The sequence below is a fragment of the Rutidosis leptorrhynchoides genome, chromosome 2, assembly GCF_046630445.1.
Source record: "Rutidosis leptorrhynchoides isolate AG116_Rl617_1_P2 chromosome 2, CSIRO_AGI_Rlap_v1, whole genome shotgun sequence".
Lineage (NCBI taxonomy): Eukaryota > Viridiplantae > Streptophyta > Magnoliopsida > Asterales > Asteraceae > Rutidosis > Rutidosis leptorrhynchoides.
The window spans coordinates 574,044,371-574,050,888 of NC_092334.1; positions in this window are offsets into that span (position 1 = coordinate 574,044,371).

The following is a 6,518-nucleotide window of genomic DNA, read 5'->3' on the forward strand; positions in this document are numbered from 1 at the left end:
CTTTAGTCGCAGTTAAAACCTAATGTAAAATATTAAATAAATAAAAGACTTAATTTAAAGCGTAAAATAAATAACGATAATGAAATTGCAATAAAAGTGCGATAAAATAAAATTGCGATAATTAAAAAGTACGATAATTAAAAGTGCGATTAAATACAATAACAATAAAAATGCGATAATTAGAAGTGCAATTAAATATAAAATAAAGGAAATTAAATATGAAATAAAAGAATTATGCTTATTTAAACTTCCGTAATCATGATGTTTGACGTGTTGATTTTAGTTTTATGCCCATGGGTTAATTGTCCTTTGTCCTGGATTATTTAATCTGTCCGTCTGGTTTTTGTCCATAACAGTCCATCAGTCATAAATATAAAGTGCGAGTGTCCTCGTCAAATTATTATTATACCCGAAGTTAAATATTCCAACTAATTGGGGATTCGAATTGTAACAAGGTTTTAATACTTTGTTTAATGAATACACCAGGTTATCGACTGCGTGTAAACCAAGGTTTTACTACTTTGTTAACAATTACACCAATTACCCTTGAATGTAATTCACCCCTGTTTTAATTATTCTAGTGGCTATTAATCCATTCCCGTGTCCGATTAAATGAATGATTATTCGTACATATAAATACCCCGCCCATCGTGTCCGATTGAGTGTATATGGTAATTTATAGGGACGCCCAATTGTAAATCTTTATATTAACATTAACAAACTATCATTTAGTTAAACAAATATAAAGCCCATGAATAGCCCATAGTCTAATTTCCACAAGTGTCGTTCTTTTGTCCAAACCCCAATTATGGTACAAAGCCCAATTACCCAATTTTAGTAATTAGCCCAACATCATGATTACTTCGTTTTAAATAAGCATAATAATAACTTAGCTACGAGACATTAATGTAAAAAGGTTGAACATAACTTACAATGATTAAAAATAGCGTAGCGTTACACGGATAGAGTTTCGACTTACACCCTTACAACATTCGCTAACATACCCTTATTATTAGAATTAAAATTAAAATTAAAATATAAATTATATATATATATATATATCGTTTACGTATGATAAGAAGAAAAAAAAGATTATTTTTACGATCAGAATTCGGTTGGCTTTATAGGCATTTTTTCATTTTGGGGCTCCGCGACTCGCGGCATATTTTGCCTTCAAACTCCGCGAGTCGCGGAGTTTGAAATTCCAGCTCACACTTTGGAGTCTTTCTCTGCCGACGGTTTTTATTTATAAATATAATATATATATAATTAATATAATTAATTATATATTATATTATATTTATATACATAGTTAACTTGTAATTTTTAGTCCGTTGCGTCGAGCGTTGAGAGTTGACTCTGGTCTCGGTTCCGGATTTTCGAACGTCCTTGCGTACAATTTAATATCTTGTACTTTGCGTTTTGAATCTTGTACTCTTGTAATTTCGAGACGTTTCTTATCAATAATTGGAACCTCTTTGATTGTCTTTTGTTCTTTTGAGCTTTTTGGTCGTTTGCGTCTTCAATTCGTCGAATCTGTCTTTTGTCTTCACCTTTTATTATTTAAACGAATATCACTTGTAAATAGAACAATTGCAACTAAAAGCTTGTCTTTCTTGAGGAATAATGCTATGAAATATATGTTCGTTTTTAGCATTATCAATAAGTAAACATATCATTTAGTATATTAACAATGAACTACATATGTAAAAACAAGACTACTAACTTAATGATTTTTAAACGAGACATATATGTAACGATTATCGTTGTAAAGACATTTAATGTATATATATCATATTAAGAGATATTCATACATGATAATATCATGATAATATAATAATTTAAAATCTCATTTGATATTTTAAACATTGGGTTAACAACATTTAACAAGATCGTTAACCTAAAGGTTTCAAAACAACACTTACATGTAACGACTAACGATGACTTAACGACTCAGTTAAAATGTATATACATGTAGTGTTTTAATATGTATTTATACACTTTTGAAAGACTTCAATACACTTATCAAAATACTTCTACTTAACAAAAATTCTTACAATTACATCCTCGTTCAGTTTCATCAACAATTCTACTCGTATGCACCCGTATTCGTACTCGTACAATACACAGCTTTTAGATGTATGTACTATTGGTATATACACTCCAATGATCAGATATTAGCAGCCCATGTGAGTCACCTAACACATTTGGGAACCATTATTTGGCAACTAGCATGAAATATCTCATAAAATTACAAAAATATGAGTAATCATTCATGACTTATTTACATGAAAACAAAATTACATATCCTTTATATCTAATCCATACACCAACGACCAAAAACACCTACAAACACTTTCATTCTTCAATTTTCTTCATCTAATTGATCTCTCTAAAGTTCTATCTTCAAGTTCTAAGTGTTCTTCATAAATTCTACAAGTTCTAGTTACATAAAATCAAGAATACTTTCAAGTTTGCTAGCTCACTTCCAATCTTGTAAGGTGATCATCCAACCTCAAGAAATCTTTGTTTCTTACAGTAGGTTATCATTCTAATACAAGGTAATAATCATATTCAAACTTTGGTTCAATTTCTATAACTATAACAATCTTATTTCAAGTGATGATCTTACTTGAACTTGTTTTCGTGTCATGATTCTGCTTCAAGAACTTCGAGCCATCCAAGGATCCGTTGAAGCTAGATCCATTTTTCTATTTTCCAGTAGGTTTATCCAAGGAACTTAAGGTAGTAATGATGTTCATAACATCATTCGATTCATACATATAAAGCTATCTTATTCGAAGGTTTAAACTTGTAATCACTAGAACATAGTTTAGTTAATTCTAAACTTGTTCGCAAACAAAAGTTAATCCTTCTAACTTGACTTTTAAAATCAACTAAACACATATTCTATATCTATATGATATGCTAACTTAATGATTTAAAACCTGGAAACACGAAAAACACCGTAAAACCGGATTTACGCCGTCGTAGTAACACCGCGGGCTGTTTTGGGTTAGTTAATTAAAAACTATGATAAACTTTGATTTAAAAGTTCTTATTCTGAGAAAATGATTTTTATTATGAACATGAAACTATATCCAAAAATTATGGTTAAACTCAAAGTGGAAGTATGTTTTCTAAAATGGTCATCTAGACGTCGTTCTTTCGACTGAAATGACTACCTTTACAAAAATGACTTGTAACTTATTTTTCCGACTATAAACCTATACTTTTTCTGTTTAGATTCATAAAATAGAGTTCAATATGAAACCATAGCAATTTGATTCACTCAAAACGGATTTAAAATGAAGAAGTTATGGGTAAAACAAGATTGGATAATTTTTCTCATTTTAGCTACGTGAAAATTGGTAACAAATCTATTCCAACCATAACTTAATCAACTTGTATTGTATATTATGTAATCTTGAGATACCATAGACACGTATACAATGTTTCGACCTATCATGTCGACACATCTATATATATTTTGGAACAACCATAGACACTCTATATGTGAATGATGGAGTTAGCTATACAGGGTTGAGGTTGATTTCAAAATATATATAGTTTAAGTTGTGATCAATACTGAGATACGTATACACTGGGTCGTGGATTGATTCAAGATAATATTTATCGATTTATTTCTGTACATCTAACTGTGGACAACTAGTTGTAGGTTACTAACGAGGACAGCTGACTTAATAAACTTAAAATATCAAAATATATTAAAAGTATTGTAAATATATTTTGAACATACTTTGATATATATGTATATATTGTTATAGGTTCGTGAATCAACCAGTGGCCAAGTCTTACTTCCCGACGAAGTAAAAATCTGTGAAAGTGAATTATAGTCCCACTTTTAAAATCTAATATTTTTGGGATGAGAATACATGCAGGTTTTATAAATGATTTACAAAATAGACACAAGTACGTGAAACTACATTCTATGGTTGAATTATCGAAATCGAATATGCCCCTTTTTATTAAGTCTGGTAATCTAAGAATTAGGGAACAGACACCCTAATTGACGCGAATCCTAAAGATAGATCTATTGGGCCTAACAAACCCCATCCAAAGTACTGGATGCTTTAGTACTTCGAAATTTATATCATATCCGAAGGGTGTCCCGGAATGATGGGGATATTCTTATATATGCATCTTGTTAATGTCGGTTACCAAGTGTTCATCATATGAATGATTTTTATCTCTATGTATGGGATGTGTATTGAAATATGAAATCTTGTGGTCTATTATTATGATTTGATATATATAGGTTAAACCTATAACTCACCAACATTTTTGTTGACATTTTAAGCATGTTTATTCTCAGGTGATTATTAAGAGCTTCCGCTATCGCATACTTAAATAAGGATGAGATTTGGAGTCCATGCTTGTATGATATTGTATAAAAACTGCATTCAAGAAACTTATTTTGTTGTAACATATTTGTATTGTAAACCATTATGTAATGGTCGTGTGTAAACAGGATATTTTAGATTATCATTATTTGATAATCTACGTAAATCTTTTTAAACCTTTATTGATAAAATAAAGGTTATGGTTTGTTTTAAAATGAATGCAGTCTTTGAAAAACGTGTCATATAGAGGTCAAAACCTCGCAACGAAATCAATTAATATGGAACGTTTTTAATCAATAAGAACGGGACATTTCATTTGTCCTTTTGTGATAGACACAATAAGCAACCTTGTTTGACGAGTAACCGAGAAATATGGTCTGATCGCCATGAGGATCAAACTTTCCGAGGCTGTCAAAATCCTTAAGCACATAGTATATACAACCAAAGACACGGAAATATTTGACATTTGGGCGTCTACCATATAGTAACTCCTAAAGAGTCTTATCAAAGCGTTTGTTTATGATACAATGATTTTGGGTATAACATGTAGTTCAAATGGCCTCCCCTCACATTTTTGGAGGTAGTGTGGAAGCATCGTTCGAGCTGCCTCGCACAATGTACGATTATGTCGTTCGACTACTCCATTCAGTGGGGGGGGGGGGGGGGGGTTCTTGCAGCAGAGAACTGATGTTCAATGCCTTGGTCTTTCAAATAACTATCAATAATGTCATTCTTAAATTCCGTCCCATTATCCTTTCGGATGCTCTTAACATGTGTGTTTAAAGAGCGTTGAGTCTTTTTGATGAACTCAATGATCATGGCGAGGGTTTCTCAATGATCATGGCAGGGGTTTCTGACTTGGTCCTCAAAATAAAAATCCATGTGAAGCGTGTATAGTCATCTACAATGACAAGCACATGTTTCTGGCCACCAAGGCTAGAAACTCTCATGGGTCCACATAAGTCCATATGCAATAATTGCAAAGACGATGAAGTACTGGGGTTTTGCTTAAGCGGATGATATTAGTTCGTTTTAGCTTAACCATTGCACATGGTGGACACACATGATGCTTAACATATTGAAAGCTGGGATTACCATCAACTAAGTCTTTAGAGACCAGTCGATTGATACCCTTGTAATTCAGGTGTGACATCCGGTGATGCCATAACCACGAATTTTCTTTTATGGAACGAGTGGCCAAACACATGTTTCCATGTGATGGTGCATCATTAAGGTCAATAGTTTATAGTGAAGCACAAGGTTTACCAACAAGGAGATCATTTTCATCGGTGGATTGCACCGAGCATTGACGACGTTTAAATAGAACTTTGAGATCTCCATCACAGAATTGGCTGACACTAAACAAACTACACCCAAACCCTCAACATACGAGACCCATTTGATTGTGATGCCGTTTTTCACATAATCTCCATATCCCGTTATTGCTGCAATCTCATCATTTCCAAAAGTAACCGTTCCTAGGAATTTGTCAACATAATTGACAAGCAAGGATTTATCGCCATCATGTGCTGAGAACAACCGGAGTCGGTGTACCAAACACAGACATCAAAACCCTGTAAACGTTAAGTTTCCTAGAGTTTAGGTACTCAAAGTTTCTTTAGTCCTCTACAGTTAGTACCAAGAAAAAACTTTGGATCACATATTAATGTATCATGTAATGCAGCATGCAATTTAGACATTAAAGCATCATCTAAAACCACATTATACGAAGCATTATAAGTAATATCAAGGTTTACACACTCATCAGAAGTCTTTACACACAACTTATTCCAAGTAGATGTTTTATTTACAGAAGAAAATTTAAAAACATGTGATGACTTCCTAGGTCAACTAGCAGATTTCTTGGTTTGGTTTGCTACTTTCTTAGTCGTTGACTTAGGAACCCATACAGACTTGTAATTCAAGTTTGGATCATAACCCGTGACACGAAAAACACCTTTGTTAGTGAGATGTCCAAACTTTTCAGTTGACATTTGAGTAGTTGATTTTGGAAAATTTTCATTTTGATTTTACGTTCCTTTGCATCATACTCACTTAAATAAGGTTTTGGACTCGTGTGTTGTTTTGAAGACTTCATTGGTTTTGTTAAAAGACGTTCCTTTGTATGTTTTGACATTAACAAAGAGGAAGTTT